Genomic DNA, 17,759 nt, shown 5'->3' with positions numbered 1-17,759 from the left:
ACCACCTATAAAAAGTATCTACTGCAGCCAGGCATGGTGGCTCATTCCTGGAATCCTAGCACTTTGGGAGGCCGAGGTGGGCAGATCACTTGAGCTCAGGAGTTCAAGACCAGCCTGGGCAACATGGCAAAACCCCCTCTCTACAAAAAAATGCAAAAATTAGCCGGGTGTGATGGCACATACCTATAGTACTAGAGACTCAGGAGGCTGAGGCGGGAGGATTGTTTGAGCCTGGGATGTAGAGGTTGCAGTGAGCTGTGATTGCACCACTGCACTCCAGCCTGAATAACAGAGCGAGACTCCATCTCCAGAAAAAAAAAAAAGTCTGCAGTGGGAGGCTAAGAGGAGTAAGATAGCACACATAGAAACCTTGGCCTCGTACAGAGAGTGTGTCCAGCCCTTGTAAATGTTGGGCAGTATTAACAATAGGTGGGGCTGGGCGCGGTGGCTCAAGCCTGTAATCCCAGCACTTTGGGAGGCCGAGACGGGCGGATCACGAGGTCAGGAGATCAAGACCATCCTGGCTAACACGATGAAACCCCGTCTCTACTAAAAAAAAAAATACAAAACACTAGCCGGGCGAGTTGGCGGGCCCCTGTAGTCCCAGCTACTTGGGAGGCTGAGGCAGGAGAATGGCGTAAACCCGGGAGGCGGAGCTTGCAGTGAGCTGAGATCTGGCCACTGCACTCCAGCCCGGGCGACAGAGCGAGACTCCGTCTCAAAAAAAAAAAAAAAACAATAGATGGGCCCTCGGCACTGTGCCAGACTGAGCAGGAAACATGAGGGAGATGGGGTCTGGCCCCTGTTACAGCCACTACACACTGTACAGTTTACACAGCCCTGTTACGTCCTGCTCACTGGTTCTCCCTGTCATCCCAAGATGGGATCTGAGCAGGTGCCAGTATCCCTATATGACACCGGAAGATGTTGACCTGCCTTCCAGTGGCCAAGCCAGGAAGAAAAGCCAGGTCTCCTGGCTCTCAGTCTCCTGCTCACTCCTCTACTCCCCCACCTCCTGAACTTGCTTCCTGCTCTCTGGAAGCTCTTTGTGAAAGATGCTAGGCAGGGCAGTGGGCAAGGAATGTGGAGATTTGCCAGCCCAGGTGTTGGGGGCTGAGGGTACATTGTGGTGGCTTTAGCCCAAAGTAGGTTACTGTGGCTAGTAGGTCCAGAGTAAGGGGGCAAGAGGAGAGGTGAGGGAGGGGGACTGAGTGGGGATGCAGAGGAGGAGGAAAATAGCTGTGGACTATAGGTCACCAGGACCACTGCCCAGCTGGATGGCAGGGGGCTACTAGCCTGGTGCAGCAGAGGCTTCTGGGCCCTCCCAGCCTAGCCAGCTCCCTTTCCAGGGGGATGGTATAACAAGAACTGGGGATGGAAGACCCTGGGCACCCTGGCTCCCCTGCAAGGTGGTGTTGGAGCTGAAGGGACTTTAAGGAGTACAGGGTCTGTGGGGGAGGCCAGTCAAGTTGTGGTCACTGCCCCTGAGGAAATTTGAGTGCTTACTGCCCTGGAAATACAGCCGCACGCACAAGGCATAAGCATAAGGACCTTCCATGTGGAAAGCACTTGTGAAAGGCGGACTGGGGAAGGCAGGGCTGGCTGGCAGACACGCAGTTGCTCACAGATGTGAAGTCACCAGCACGGGTGACCTGGGCCCCGCAACATAAGAGGTGGTGGGTGGGGAGTGGACGGGCCCCTCCTAAATTCGGAGAACTGAGAGCAAAAATACAAATAGAGAGCCATGTATCTTTGTCAGATATTTGAAGGTTGTAAAGCAAGCCAGGAGACTGTTAAATAAAATAGGTTTGATTTTCCCACCTTGACAAATATACCTTCACAATGTACATTGAAATACGTACATTGTGTACTTATTTACATTGTGTAAAGTTTAGTTTTATTTGAGAGTGATAAAATATCAAGAATGTCTGAATTTAATTATTGCACATCTCGGGTATATTGTTGTTAAGCTGATGATGTTCAGATATAAAAAATAAGACTTAACAATTCTTTTTTTTCTTTTTTTGAGAGAATCTCACTCTGTCACCCAGGCTGGAGTGCAGTGTGGTGTGATCTCAGCTCACTGCAACCTCTGCTTCCCAGGTTCAAGTGATTCTCCTGCCTCAGCCTCCTGAGTAGCTGGGATTATATTGAATATATATTTGAATTATATATATATATATAGTGTATGTGTGTGTGTGACAGAGTCTCGCTCTGTTGCTCAGGCTGGAGTGCAGTGGGCATGATCTTGGTTCACTGCAACCTCTGTCTTCCGGGTTCAAGCGATGCTCCTGGCTCAGCCTCCTAAGTAGCTGAGACTACAGGCACGTGCCACCACACCCAGCTAATTTTTTGCATTTTTAGTAAAGACAGGGTTTCACCATGTTAGCCAGGATGGTGTTGATCTCCTGACCTTGTGATCTGCCCGCCTCGGCCTCCCAAAGTGCTGGGATTACAGACGTGAGCCACCGTGCCCAGCCTTTATATGTATTTTGTTATTGTTGTTGAGATGGAGTCTCACTCTGTTGCCCAGGCTGGAGTGCAGTGGCATGATGGTAGTGCACTGCAACCTCTGCCTCCCTGATTCAAGTGATTCTCCTGCCTCAGCCTCCTGAATGGCTGGGACTACAGGCGTGTGCCACCACACCCGGCTAATTTTTTTTTGTTTAGTAGAGACGGGATTTCACCATGTTGGCCAGGCTGGTCTTGAACTCCTGACCTCAGGTGATCTGCCTGCCTAGGCCCTCAGAGTGCTGGGATTATAAGCGTGAGCCACAGCAACTGGCCATCAAATTTTGTGTACTTTAAATACAAACACATTTTATTTTTAGTAGTTTGGATTATTGCCATCAACAGAACACAAGTGATGAAAATCTTGATTATAACAATATAATTAGTGATCTTGCTAAAATAAAGATTTTATGAAATAAATAAAAATGAACTGTGGCCAGTTGCAGTGGCTCACACCTGTAATCTCAGCACTGAGGCTGAGGCAAGCAGATCACTGAGGTCAGGAGTTCAAGACCAGCCTGGCCAACATGGTAAAAACCCATCTCTTCTAAAAATATAAAAATTAGTTGGGCATGGTGGCACATGCCTGTAATCCCAGCCACTTGAGAGGCTGAGGCAGGAAAATAACTTGAACCTGGGAGGCGGAGGTTGCAGTGAACCAAGATCTTACCTCTGCACTCCAGCCTTCTAGCCTGGGTGATAGAGCGAGATTCTGTCTCAAAATAAATAAATAAATAAATAAATAAATAGTAAACGAATGTAAATATAAACATAGGCAAATTTATTTTATGTTTTCAAGAGGGTTTTTATTCCATAAAATGATCTATTAAAATGAAAACAATACCCATCACAATGAATGAAGATCAGATTTTTAAATAAAATCTTTAAATAGACATGAAATATTAATTCAATTTTTGAAAATTTTATAGAAATGAAACTATTCACAGTTCTAGTATTCAATGTCCATCTAGTTGCAAATTTAAAGAATTAATACCAGACTCGTGTTACATTAATGTGAGTTGCAGAATATTATAAGATGTTCCTCAGCCACCATGTGCATTTTTGTGAATATCACACTAATTCATGAGTACTTTTAGAACCACAAATTGGAGCAGGAAGAAATGCCAAAATAAAGGATGCACAGCAGGACTGGAATAGAGATGCTTGCTTATGCAAGAAACTCGTGCTCGCTGCTGTCTGGGAGGAAGGCTTTGACAAGCTAACTTGTGTCTCCCTTGTATATTTTTGCCATTCAGGCCCCCCCTGCTGCACCCCTCCCCCAAGCAGCATCCATCTCCCCCCTCAGCAGCAACACGACCCATAGACCTTTACAGCATCTTAACAGAATCACCTTTTGTTCTTCAAGTTCAAGAAATGGAAAGGCCTGGCATGGTAGCGTGCCTGTAGTCCCAGCTACTCAGGAGGCTGAGGCCAGAGGGTTGCTTGAGCCCGGGAGTTCAAGCCTGTAGTGTGTTATGATTGTGCCTGAGAATAGCCACTGCACTCCAGCCTGGGCAGCATAGTGAGACCCAGTCCCCAACTCATGCCTTAAAAAAAAAAAGAGAAAAGAAACAGAAGAGTTTAACTGGAGCCTTACAGGTGTTAATCAGGAGCGAATGTTTAGGATTACAGGTCACATGAGTGTAATGTGACAGAGGCTCCTGTGTACTCTAATGAATTTATTTGTGAGTGAGTGTGTGTGTGTGTGATGTGTGGGGGCCCCTTTTCCCTGTGTAAGGGTGTTCGGAGGGTGAATCTTCTTGCCAATAAAGAGTTCTCTATCATACAGTGAACAATAGACAAATGATAGATCTTATGCTATAGCTAGAGTTTTACATCTAGGTATCTTTTTTTTTTTTCCGAGACGGAGTCTCGCTCTGTCGCCCAGGCTGGAGTGCAGTGGCCGGATCTCAGCTCACTGCAAGTTCCGCCTCCTGGGTTCACGCCATTCTCCTGCCTCAGCCTCCCGAGTAGCTGGGACTACAGGCGCCCCCCACCTCGCCCAGCTAGTTTTTTTTTTTTTGTATTTTTTAGTAGAGACGGGGTTTCACCGTGTTAGCCAGGATGGTCTCGATCTCCTGACCTCGTGATCCACCCATCTCGGCCTCCCAAAGTGCTGGGATTACAGGCTTGAGCCACCGCGCCCGGCCACATCTAGGTATCTTAATTCACTCATTCATTTCACTCATGTGCATTTGTTCATTCACTTAAAACCCTATATTTGCAAGGTGCAGTGGCTCACGCCTATAATCCCAGCACTTTGGGAGGCCAAGGCGGGTGGATCACCTGAGGTCAGAAGTTCAAGACCAGCCTGGCCAACATGGTGAAACCCTGTCTCTAGTAAAGATACAAAAATTAGCTGGGTGTGGTGTGTGCCTGTAATCGCAGCTATTCAGCAGGCTGAGGCAAGGGAATCACTTGAACCCGAGAGGCAGAGGTTGCAGTGAGCCGAGATTGCACCATTGCATTCTAACCTGGGCAACAAGAGCGAAAGTCTGTCTCAGAAATAAAATAAAACCCTATATTCACTTGCTCCAACCCTTCATTTCATGTAGATTACCAGGCTATAGCAGTCTTTTAGTGCAGTCCATGATCCTGTGAATGAGGATCAGAGAGGGTACTGATACTGATGTACCTAAGACGCACAGCCGGTCCACAGCAGAAAAGTCCTCAGGCCAGGCAGCAAAAAGTGGAGGGTGAGTGCCAAGTTTGAATGTCAGGTAAAATCTGAGCAGATGTTGCTGTGTCCCAATCAGCTTCCCTTCCTTCACCAGCTTCCACTACTAAGCCATCTGCCCCAGGGCACTGGGGGATCCTGCAGGGAGTTTCTGCTTGAAGAGCCTCTTCCTGTTTGGGGCCGAGCACTTCCTTCAGTGACTCACAGGCTCCCATTGGCCCCGTGCTGGGAAGGCAAGGTGGGAGTGGAGCCAGACCCGGGCGTGTCACCCTCAGCCTGAGACCCCAGCTGGGTGACCTGACACAGAGTAGTGGGCACAGGCTGGAGGGAGGAGGAGGGGAATGGCAGGAGGATGTGAGACCATTCTGCCTCACCCAGCCTGGTGGGCAGGATGGAGAGAAGACAGAGTGGGAATGGGGACGGCCTGCACGTCCAGCCAACCCCACAGGTAGTTTCCAGGGCAGCTGTGGGACCAGGGAAGGCTGACAGCAGAGCTGAGAGCCCTGAGGAGACTCTGCGGTACTTTCTTTTCTGACAGGCCGTAAGGTGTGGTAGAAGGAGCACTGGGACGGAGTCATGGACTTGTATTTCTCACACCAACTTTCTGGTGGTCGTTTCAGTTTTCTGCCCCTATCTGGGCCTCAATATCCATGTCTGTCTGATGGGGGAGCGGTTTGATGGCTGTGACGTTTTGTGCAGCTTATAGGTTTGAGCTTGAATTCTGGCTCTGCTGCCTTGCTGGGTGTGTTCACTTCTCAGAACCTCCATTTCAAAATCTGAAATAATAGTCACTTTAAGTGTTTTATGTATGGTAACTAATTTAATCCCCACATTGACCCTATAGGGTAGGTTTTATTATTCGTAGTATTTTATACCTAAGGAGATTGAGGCACAGAAAGGTTAAGTAATTTGCCCAGGGTCACACAGTAAGAGCCAAGATTCTAACTTGTGTAGTTTGACTCCAGGTCCCATGCTCTTGACTCATTCTGGCCTTGCTCCTCAAATTGTGGTCCAGGGACCTGCAGCATCAGCATCACCTGGGAGCTTATCAGAAATGCAGAATCTCAGGCCCCAGCCTAGACTTACTGAGTCAGACTGCATTTTAACAAGTTCCCTAGGTTTCTAAGGTCCAAGGCCCCAGGAAATATAAATAGAGCATGGCTTCTCAAACATTAAAGTTTAGAGGAGAAGCCACTGGTCTATTTTTATTTTCTCTGCCACTTAGGCCTTAGGATCATTGTAGGGGGTAGAGGAAATAAGTATGTTTTATAAACTGTAAAGTGCTGTATGTTCAGGGCACTGTGAGAAACCTGGGGACTGGAGGTGGAGAGGGGCAGGCCTGGTAGTGTCCCAGGTGCTGATCTCTCAGTGGCTGTCATTTCCCAGCTGTCTCTGAGTCCAGCTGTGTCCACCTCTGGTTCACACACAGAGATGTGTGTTTGACTGTGTGTTTCTTGCCAGTGTGTGGCTCTAGAGTCCAGTTGGGTTGGGGAGAGTTGTCATATTGGCACCAGGAGGCTCAGGTCCCAGCCCCGGCTCTGCCTCTGTGTGATGTAGGTAGGCCTCCGTCCCTGCAGCCTCAGTGTCCCTAGTAGACAAGGTGTTAGTATCCGCTGAAGCCTGCAATGCTGACCTGCAGTCTCCTCCTCACCTCTCCTGGCCCCTCTGCTTCCCGTGGCCTGTCAATACCATCTCTTTTCCCAGTTCCTGGGCGGGGGGTTGCCCTGCTGGCTGCAGGAGCTGGTGATGGGGGAGGTGGTGCATGAGTCAGAGCTCAGGCACGTAATTGTGGTGCCCCAGATCCCACCTCCGGGCTACCGTCCTTCCCTTAGCGGCTGCTTTAGAAGAACAGCTGGTTTGGCAGCTACCTCAGAGAAACAGGTCCCTGGGCAGCGTGAAAGGGCCTCTGCCCCCAGGGTGGCTGAGCTTTGGATCCTGGGTCCGTGGGTCCTGGAGGGGCAGGAGTGGTTCAGGGAACGGGTTGTATGGGCTGGGCCTAGGGCTGGTTTGTGGGCAGCATGCGTGGAGGTGGATTGCATGTGCCGGGTTTCATGGCCGGGGATTAGATCACATATGTCCTGTCAGCCCTCCCACCAGCTTTGTGGCTTCCCCAGGGCAGGGACTTGGTGTCACCCATCACTGGGCCCCACACTCAGCATGGGATGGGCACTCACTAAGGGTCAAGTGGGACAGTAGAAGGCAGGATGAACTGATGAATGAACTCACTGGGTTTATCCCCTTTTCCTCTCAGCTCTCCCAGTGAAGTGATATCACTGCCTCTGTGGACAGGACACCCCCAGGAGCCCAGCTCACAGCCACTGGTACCTTCTTCCAGGTAAAGAGAAAAGGAGGGAGGGAGAAAGGAGTTCAAGACAGGCTGCAGAGGGCAGCTGTCTGGGTTCTTACACAATGTCCACCTCCCCCACGGGGGCAGCACTCTACGGTTTATGAAAAGGCATAAATGGGATTATTGTCCCATTTTATGGACAGGAAAAACTGAAGCTCTGAGTAGACTTGTCTCTTGCTTAGTACAGTGTTCCAGGTACTTGTCTGAGAGCCCATGAGGCTGATACCATGGTTATCCCCACTTTATAGATAAGGAAGCTGAGGTATAAAGGCATTTAGAAACTTGCTCCATTAAATACATGGTAGAGCTGGGTTTCAAACCCAGCCGGGTCGCCAGGCACGGTGGCACGCACCTGTAGTCCCAACTACTTGGGAAGCTGAGGCAGGAAGATCGCTTGAGCCCAGGAGTTCGAGTTGCAGTGAGCTATGATTGTGCCACTACACTCCAGCCTGGGTGACAGAGTGAGACTGTCTCTAAAAAAAAAATTAAAATAAATAAAAACCCAGGCAGGCTGACCTCTTCACAAACCCTGTGATTTACTGCCCCTCAAGAGCCCAGCATTAAACTAAGTTTCCTTGACCTCCAATCTGAGGGTTGAATGGGCTCCCAACTCCAGAGAAGATTTATATTTTAAAAGAGAATCCTAGAGAAAGTGATGCTTCCTCCAAAGGAATAAATGACAAATAGTGGATTTGGAGGCCTTATATCATGGAACTGGCATGAACCTTCAAGGTGGGCCAGCCAACTCCTGGGACTTTCTTCCTCAGCATTCAAGTAAGCTCGGTTTTCATTGGTCACCAAGGTGAAACCTGGCCATTTGAAGGAAGAGAGGAAAAGTTTAGGCCCCAGGTTCTCCGACATGCCTGGAAGCAGGGAGACTGCTGCTCTTTGCAGAAGACTGTGAAGAGTAGCAGTGTTCATGACAGTGATGAAATTAGTATCCTGTGCTAGATCTGAGGTCATCTTACACTAGGTATGGTATAGAAATGTGCAAATGGATATCAGAGGTTTAAGAAAAATTTGTGAGAGAAAAGTACCTAATTTAGTTTTCTTTTTTTTTTTTTTTAGTAACTTAATTTTTTTCTGTAAATTGGGAAAAGGCTAATTATTATTCAGAGGCAGAATTCAGGCTTTCAGAAGTGGCTCTGCAGTTGTGTGGTGTAAGATGCTTTGATTGGTTCTTTTTTTCCTTCCGTCTTGCATTTAACCAGCTTTTTGACTGACAACTAATTAGGTACCTCCTTGGTGCCAGGCCCAGTGCAGGGGACATAGGTCCCCTATACAGTGACTCTTCCAGTAAGGACAGGGCCTGGCATATCTTATGTCCCCATCACCAGGTGTGGGGCTGCAGACACTATAGGTCTTCAGAAAAGCTTGGCCAAGTGGATCAGAAGTCTGAACCTGGGGAAGCTCTCAGTCTGGCGGGTGAGGCAGCCACGGAAGCAGATAATTACAGCACACTGAGGCCTGTGATCATTCTCAGGAGCTCTGCCAGATGATGTGAGCACAAAAAGGAGGAGGCAGTGGGCTTTTGTTGGGGGGAATTAGCCCAAGCTTTGCACGGGGTCTGTTTGTTAAGGTGGATGGGATTTGGATTGGGATTTGGGGAGGGCTTTCCTGGCAGAGGGCCCAACCTGAGTGAGGCATGGAGGTGGGAAAGCTGGGTAGGTGTTGTCTTTGGAGCACAGTGGTACAAGGAGGGGCAGGAGAGGACAGAGACAAGATTGCTCTGTACAAGTCTCCACTGTACTCACGCTCCTCCTCCTCCTCCCCCGCCCTTTCATTTACTTGGTGTGCCCCACTTTCCCACTCCCCCTTCCCTGGGACTGAGGAAGAGCCATCAGAAAAAGCCAGCCTGGCCCCTGTGGCTGAGCCACTGGGCTCCTGGAAGGGGCTTGCACAAGTCAAACTGAGGGTGGGGGATGCTGAAAGTCTCTACTGCCCCCGAGTAGTTGTCCCAGGGCCCTTCACTCTCTCTGCCTGCTCCCCAGAGAACTTGTCAGTGTCACTGGGGGAGAAGGGGGTGGGGGCAGGATCTCTTCTTAGGATGGCCTTCCTACAGTCCTGTTGGCTTGGAGAAAACTACTCAGCCCTCCAGGGAGGGAGGGGCCTGTCACTAGGAGTATGCCAGCCTAGGGAAGCCACCGGCTGGTCTGGAGAGACTGGGGAACCACCAGCAGGAGCGGCACAGGGGATTTCTGAATGGAAGGGGAGGCTGATGGAGTACCTCCGGGACTTTGGCGCTGATACTGTGTGACTTAGCAGTCTGAAATCCAGGGATAGTTTGAAGATGCCAGTTGAATTGTTCAATGAGGATTCCATGACACCGTGAGTCTTGGGTGAAGTGATTCTAGAGCTCCAATTTGGGGCATTTGGAGCCTGAGATTTTGAGTTCTGAGATGCTAAGCTGTGCCCTCTGGGAAAGGCCAGGTCACTTTTGGTGACTACTCAGCCCAAGCTCATAGCCCTGACCTGGGAAAGAGAAGTCCTTTCTGTACCAAGAGAACCCAAGGCCCCCGGGCAGGCTCCTGAGCTGGGGAAGAACTAATCTACCTTCACCTCTGGGCCCTGCCAGCCTCCTCGCGAGAGGAATGGCAATCAGAGGTCTCTTGGGACAGAAGTGTTGGGTAAACAGGAGGCCCTGGCATCACCGTGGAAAGAGATTAATAGTGACCCTAATTATGGCATGACTGATTCTTGGAGGCTCCGGTTGAGCCCCAGCCTTGGCCACTGAGTAACATTTCCCCAGAATGAGCAGGCTTGCAGGGCCTGGGTGGCCCAGACCCCACCTGCCTCTTCACCTCAAGGCCTCTCTCCCTGCCTCCTTCCAGGCACCTCTTCCCCAAGCCTCTCCCAACTGGAAGCTGCCCCTGTGACTTAGACTTCCTTCCTGCCCCTAGGTCTGGTTACCTTCTCTGCAGATTCCGTTAGAATCTAGGGCTTCTCCGAGGCCCAGAGAGGTAGAGCGACTTCCCCAAGGCTGTACAGTGAGATGGTGGCAGCTGGGATCTCTCTGTTCAAGCCATCAAATGAGGCTATGCAATGGGAAATAGACTGAGTCGTGAGCTACCTGCAGGAGGCTGGGGCTGTAGAGCATAGGGCAGGGCCGAGGATGAGTGGGTTCCACATTTCACTGGTTGGGCTCTTTCCGGAATCTTTCCTGTCTCCCCCACCTCCAGCCCTTGTCCTGGGGCCAGAAATTCATTTTGTAGGTTTGGGTTTGGTTGTTTTGTTTTGGGAAACGGTCCACTTGGTGAGCTGTTTGGGGTGCCCTCTGCCCTGGGAAGAAGCCCCAATCACTGCCCTCCCTGCCACCTAGGCTTCTGCTGTGCTGTCTCCTTACCTAAAATGCCCTTCCTTCTACCCTTTGTGCTGCAAATCTTTTCTCATTTCTGAATTCTGCATAGATCTCATCATCTCCCAGAAGCCTCTACACAGTGGTCAGGAATCACAGAGTTGTGGCATCCAGAAGAGATCGTGACCCAGTCAGGAAGGGCTTCCCGGAGGAGGGGCTACCTGAACTGAGATGAGCAGGAGTTCGCCAGGCATTGAGGATAGGCAGAGGGGCTCCAGGGCTAAGGTGGTTTCACAGGCACAGCTGGGTTGGGAGCAGGGATGGATGAAGTGGTAAGGAAGGACCGCAGAAAGGCCCTGGTCCTGCTCCAAGGCCATGATCCTGGAGCCCTATGGAAACAAGTCACCATGGCCCTGCACCTTTCATGCCTGGCATTTCACTGTAAGGGAAGTTTCGGGTCATCATGATTTGTGAGTCATCTAGGCCACAATGTACCTACACCTTGATCCCTATCAAAGATGGTGGAGGCTCTTGGGCAGGGCCAGAGCTCTGCCCTGATGCTCAGGATGACCAGGTGCCTAACTTTGTTATGGGCCTTCCTGCCACTTTCATCCAAGTTTTGAACTGCGTCCTAGGAGGGTGACTGTCAGGATGCCCAGTGATTAGCCATGGGAGCAGAGGGGAGCTCTTCCCCAGTCAGACCAGGGAGGGATCAGGAGTTGGCCTTCCCTTTTCCTCAAGCAGCCCCCTCTCTGCTTTGCTACTGGGGGTGAGGAAAGAGTGGGTAGATAAAGGGTTTTAGAAGTTGAGTGCTGGAAAGGCCCTTGGAGATCAGCCGAGGGTGCTCAAACCCTCCCATGATACAGATGGGAAAACTGAGGCCAGGGGCTTGGGGCGGTCACTCAGCCCACTGGTGTTCGAGCTAAGCCTCAGACCATCATCCCAGGGCTGGGCTGGGGTTGAGGCCCAGCAAGGACAGCCATGGCCGAGGAGAAGAGGGGTTTCTCTCCATCTGCTTGCTTGCCCCCTTCCCAGGGCCCTAGCACAATGCCAAAGGTCGGCCTCCCATCCATCCCCACCAATCCTGGCACTGTTGGGGGTTTTTCCTTTCCTCCCCAATGTTCCTAGACTCATTCTGCCTATGCTTTCCTGATACCAACCAAAATATTGAGCTTGGTCCTTTGAGGTACAATTTTCAGTTATACAGGTGCTGCAGCTGGCATTGACGTGGAAGGTGATAGAAATGTGAACAGGCCCGCCCTGTGAGGCTGCAACTATGGAGAGTCTGGACTTTAGAGTCAACAGCCCCAGGTTCAAATCCTCCCTCCTCTGTGATTAGCTGTTTGGCCTTGGGTGAATTATCTAACCTCTTGGGTGCACGCGTGTGTGTGTGTGTGTCTGTGTATTTAATACACTTTTTCAAAAGCAGTTTTAGGTTTGCAGTAAAATTGATTGGAAAGTACAGAGAGTTTCCATGTACCCTCCTCCACATTCTCCCTCCCCACAGTCTGGCTTATTCTTTTACATCTTATGTTAATAAGGAACATTTATTACAATTGATGAACTAATATTGGTTAATTATGATTGACTAAAGTTCATAGTTTGCGCTATGGTTCACTCCTTGTGTTGCACACTGTATGGGGTTTGACACATGTCAATCATTACTGTGTCATACAGAAGGGCTTTGTGGCCTCAAAATTCCTTGAGCACCACTTATTTTTCCCTTCCTCCTGAGTCCCTGACAGCCACTGATCTCTGTACTGCCTCCACAGTTTTGCCTTTTCTAGAACGTCGCTTAGTTGGAATCATGCAGTATATAGCTTTCCAGATTGGTTTCTGTCACTTAGCAATATGCTTTCAAGGTCTCTCCATTGCTTTTTGTGGCTGGGTAGCTGACTCCTTTTTATTGCCAAATAATGTTCCTCATTGTGTGGAATGCACTGCAGTTGGTTTGCCCATTCTTTCAGGCCCACGTTTGCAATCTGTTAGGTAAGACCATTGGTCTTCACTCAGAAAGGTTGTCAAGGGGAGGGGATGCCTATGCAGTGCTCAGCACGGTACCCAGCAATGACCTGGAGTGCCCACACCACCCAGCAGCAAGTGCTAGCACATCAAACAGTAACCATTGTTGCTGGTAGTCCTCACACTGTACATATGTTAGCTCAGCCAATTCTTTTTATTATTATTATTTTTTTTTTTTTAGAGATAGAGGTGTCACCATGTTGCCCATGCTGGTCTTGAACTCCTGGCCTCAAGTGATCCTCCTGCCTCACCTTCCTCAAAGTGCTGGGATTACAGGCATGAGCCACGGCACCTGACCTCATTCAGTTCTTGAACACATTTATTGAGTGCTTAAAACCTGTTAAAAGCTGGCAACACAGTGAATATCCTCATACCAATCAAGGTTTGGAATTGCAAACAACAGAAACAATTCAGGTTAATTTGGCAGAAGAGTTCCTTGGAAGGAACTAGAGTTGTTTCCAGAATCTGAGGGGTCTGGAGACCCATGCCTGGGTAGGAGTGGAGGGGGCCCAGGTACAGCTGTCGGTTTCCAGGCTGTCGTTCCCTCTGGTGCAGCTGCCGCTGACCTCGCAGCACCTCACAACTAGTGCAGACATTCATGTGACTTCCAGACCTGAGCACTTAAACAAAAAAAAGTTTTATTGAGATAAAGTTCCCAACCATCACCACTAATTCCAGGACATTTTCTTTCTTTTTTTGGGGGTTGGGTGGTGGCGTGCAGGGTCTCACTCTGTTGCCCAGGCTGGAGTGTATGGCACCATCTCAGCTCACTGCAACCGCCACCTCCTGGGTTCAAGTGATTCTCCTGCCTCAGCTTCCCAAGTAGCTGAGAGTACAGGCGCGTACCACTACCGCCCAGCTAATTTTTGTATTTTTAGTAGAGACAGGGTTTCACCATGTTGGCCAGGCTGGTCTTGAACTCCTGACCTCAAGTGATCTACCCGCCTCGGCCTCCCAAAGTGCTGGGATTATAGGCATGAGCCACCGCGCCCGGCCAGGGACATTTCCACCAGCCCCAAAAGAAACTCCACACTTATTAGCAGTCACTCTGCCTTTCCTCCCCAATCCTCCCAGACCCTGGCATTCACTGAGCTGCTTTCTGTCTCGGTATTTGCCCATTTTGGTCATTTCTTATACATGGAATCATACGATATGTGGCCTTTTGTGAACTTGGCATGACGTCTTCAGGATTCATGTTGTCGCATGCCTCAATTCCTTTTTATTGCAGACCTGGCACTTCCATGTATTACCCCATTTAGTCCCCATTCCCCAGATGAGTAAAGTAAGGCTCAGGGAGAGGTACTGACCTGTCCAAGGTCACATAGCAAGTCAGTTGAGGGTGACCAGGCTGGAATCCAGGCACTTCATGATCAGAAAGGGGCTGGGAGCAGTGCAGTGTAGTCTGGGGGGCACAGCATGGGCCTGGCAGTTATGGAAGGGAGAAAAGGCAGGGGAGCAGGCAGGTGCGTCCCGAGATGTGAGGATGGGACAGGACGCCGGAGGTGCACGCCCATCCCCAGCATCCCGTCTCTGCTCCATAGTGGGTGTTTACTCTATCTCAGGCATGGACTCTTGGAAGGCTTTTCCCTGTGCAAGCAGGAGGCTGTGCAAGTTCAGGGATTCTGACAGAAAACAGGACTTTGGGCTGGGGAGGGGCCTTGGACATTAGGCTCAGAGGTGAGAGTGTTCTCTTGTCCCAGAGCCAGCAGTAGCTCTTGGCAAGGGATTTCTTGGGAACTTGGCTGGTATCAGCAACCCTGGGAGGTAGCTTGGAGAAATTGATTGGACCTAAGTAATGCCATTATCCCTGGCAGGAAAGGGAGGGAAGGTGATGGGCTGGTGAGGGATGGCGGAGAGAGTCCCGTCTCAGAGCTTGTCCCTGCTGCCAAGTGTGGTATGAGCAGCATGCCTCCGTTAGCAGAACTTCTGGGCACTTGTCTGAAGTATGGTCCAAGAAGTCCCTAGTGCTTCCTGCTCTGGCTGCCCTGTGTTGCTCCCTGGGGACATGAGGTTAACGCAGACCAGCCCATGGGGGAGGCAGGCATGTCCACAGTGCTCTCACAGTGTGCCCGGTTAAGAGGTAGGGACATGCCAGGGATATGGGAAGCTGGGGAGACGGGCCTCCATGAAGGAGGGAACATCTGACACTTGAAGGATCAGGAGGAGTTCACCAGCTGAAGGGAGGCAAGGCTGGAAGAGCAGTAGGGGTCAGATCCTGGTCACTGCCTGTTAAGAAGTTCAGTCCAGCTGCAGGTGAGAGCTTGGATTGGAGGGATGGGGCTGACAGCAAGGAATCTGGAGGAGTCCCCAGCCAGGGGAGATGAAGCCTTGGACAGGGGGAGTGGCTGTGGGGATGGCGAGGAAAGGGCCTTTAAAAAAGGGTGGTAGAGGGCAGTGTGGCTGAACTGGGTTTGCAAGGCCTGGGTGACAACCCTGGAGACATCCAGGAGCTGCTGGCTGTCTTGATCAGAGGCAGAGCCTGGGTGGCCTTGGCAGCACCTGGGAACCGAAGCCGTGGGAGTGGACGAGATGGCCGTAGCCAGGAGAGCATACAGAAGAAAGAGAAGAGGTTTGCCTCCCAGAGAATCCCCTACAGTTATGAACAGGATGAAAATGCACCTTGGGGAGAGGAGACTCTGAGAGCCAGAATCAGTGAAGTTCTGGGCCGAGGCATGACGCACACACTTCTACTTCCCTCTTTTCCAGGTTTGAAGTGGAATTTCCATTCCTGGATGGGTTGTAATGTGCAGGCGTGGGGACAGGGGAGGGGCAGGCAGAGGACATGTGGGAATTAGTCCCGGGGCAGGGGAGTCCTGGGAAAGGAGTGTGAAGGCAGGGGAACCTGGGGTGGGATCCCACATGCATTGCAGGATGTCCACCTGTTGTACCTCAGCGTTGCAGTACCTGCTGGCACCTTTCCCTCACACTGCCCCCAATTGTGTGTCCTATAGAAGTCAAGGCAGAAGCTGTTACTCGCTTTTACAGATTCAGAAACCAAGGCTCAGGGAAGAGCCTGAGTGGCCTCAGCCACAGAGCAAGTCAGTGCGAGGCAGCATAAAGCTAGGCTTCTTTCCACATTGCACCTGCCTCCTCCCTTCCTGGGGAGGCGGGGGCAGATGTAGTGGCTGACATGACAGTAGAGACCCCCGTCTGGGGAGTGCACAGGGTGAGATCTGGCTCCCCTGGCTGTGGACCCTGGCCTCCCACCCCTGCGGGAAGGCTGGGAATGTGGGGGTGCCTATGTGGGCACGCAACACTCCCCAAATCTTCTGGAGTATAGTAAAGCTGAGAGCACCCCACACCAGCCCCCACCCACGGTCTCCCCAGCCCCATGGGAGCCAAGCTGTATCCCCACCCCAGCCTGCCCCAAGCCCTGGCTCAGGGCAGCCCCGGCAGCTGCACCATAGTCCACATGCCTCCCCAGGGCCCCCCCAGACAGAGGCTGCAGCAGTCCATTCCCAGCACTCAGGAGTCTCCAGGTCATTCAGTATTCCCAGCAAGCCCCTAATGCATCTTCCCCCTCAGACTGCAGGCTGTAATGTCATCACTGAGGTGAGGTCAGCATTGGGTGTTGGTGTTGGAGGGATAGGCAGAGGCCCTGAGTGAGGCCTGGTAGTGGAAGTAGTGAGTGGGACTGAAGCCCAGTGTGCTCCTACAGTGCAGCCCCTGGGGCTTTGGAGAGTGGCATCTTAGGAGCTCATGTTCCAGGCCTCAGCTCAGTGCTGACTCCAGGGAGCATACTCTGACCCTCCCTGCACCATGGTCAGTGCCCACAGGCTCCCTTCCCTCCCTTCATCATACACTGCACTTACCATACGGCTCGTGGGCCATTAGAGTCCAGTGACTTCAGGAGTCTGCAAACTTTCCCTCTGAAGGGCCAGACAGTCAGTATTTTAGGCTTTGCAAGCCATATGGTCTCTGTGGTAACTACTCAACACTGCAGTTACAGTTAAAACAGCCATAGACAATACATAAATGAATGAGCATGGCTGCGTCCAATGAAACTTTATTTATGGACGCTGAAATTTGACTTTCATGTAATTTTCATGCGTCACAAGATATTTTTGTTTTGACTCTCACAACCATTTAAAAACATAAAGACTATTCTTAGCTTTTGGGCTGTACAAAAATAGGCAGCGGATCAGATTTGGCAGGCCCATGGGTTAGAGCAAGGTTCCTGGAGCCAGCCTGCCTGGGTATGAATCTTGGCTCTGCTGAGTGACCTTTGGTGAGTGGCTCAACCTTTCTGTGCTTCAGAGTTCTCATCTGTAAAATGGAGATGATGATAATGATACTTTGGGGATGTAACATGGTGCAGTCACATTGGAAAACGGTTTGGCATTTCCTCAAAAGGTTAAACATAAAAGTTACCGTATGATCCAGATGTGGTGGCACACCCCTGTAGTCCCAGCAACTCAGGTGGATCACTTGAGCCCTGAAGTCTGAGGTTTCCATGAGCTATGATCGCACTACTGCACACCAGCTTGGGCAACAGAGCAAGACCTTATCTCAAAAACAAAAGTTAACATATAGCACAGCAATTCTTTTTTTTTTTTTTTTTTTTTTTTTTTTGAGACGGAGTCTTGCTCTGTAGCCCGGGCTGGACTGCAGTGGCCGGATCTCAGCTCACTGCAAGCTCTGCCTCCCGGGTTTACGCCATTCTCCTGCCTCAGCCTCCGGAGTAGCTGGGACTACAGGCGCCCGCCACCTCGCCCGGCTAGTTTTTTGTATTTTTAGTAGAGACGGGGTTTCACCGTGTTAGCCAGGATGGTCTCGATCTCCTGACCTCGTGATCCGCCCGTCTCGGCCTCCCAAAGTGCTGGGATTACAGGCTTGAGCCACCGCGCCCGGCCATTTTTTTTTTTTTTTTTTTTTTTTTTTTTTGAGATGGAGATTCGCCCTGTCAC

General features: G+C 50.7%; 1 protein-coding gene across 4 annotated transcripts in view; it reads left to right on the top strand.

Annotated features, from left to right (window-relative positions):
* GDPD5 (glycerophosphodiester phosphodiesterase domain containing 5) overlaps positions 1-17,759 on the top strand; it is a 90,833-nt gene that overhangs the window by 28,592 nt on the left and 44,482 nt on the right. For 2 of the 4 annotated variants that reach the window (XM_008020178.3, XM_073019535.1), the window contains exon 2: positions 7,440-7,523. The gene's annotated coding sequence lies outside the window, so the exon portion shown is untranslated. Of the gene's footprint in view, positions 1-7,018; positions 7,128-7,439; positions 7,524-8,895; positions 9,036-17,759 lie in introns of those variants that run through there. The other 2 variants (XM_073019533.1, XM_073019537.1) reach the window with 2 other exon arrangements.

The sequence above is a fragment of the Chlorocebus sabaeus genome, chromosome 1 (genome assembly GCF_047675955.1).
Source record: "Chlorocebus sabaeus isolate Y175 chromosome 1, mChlSab1.0.hap1, whole genome shotgun sequence".
NCBI classification, from domain to species: Eukaryota; Metazoa; Chordata; class Mammalia; order Primates; family Cercopithecidae; genus Chlorocebus; species Chlorocebus sabaeus.
Note: the sequence above shows the minus strand (reverse complement) of the source record. Positions and strands in the feature narration are given on the sequence as shown.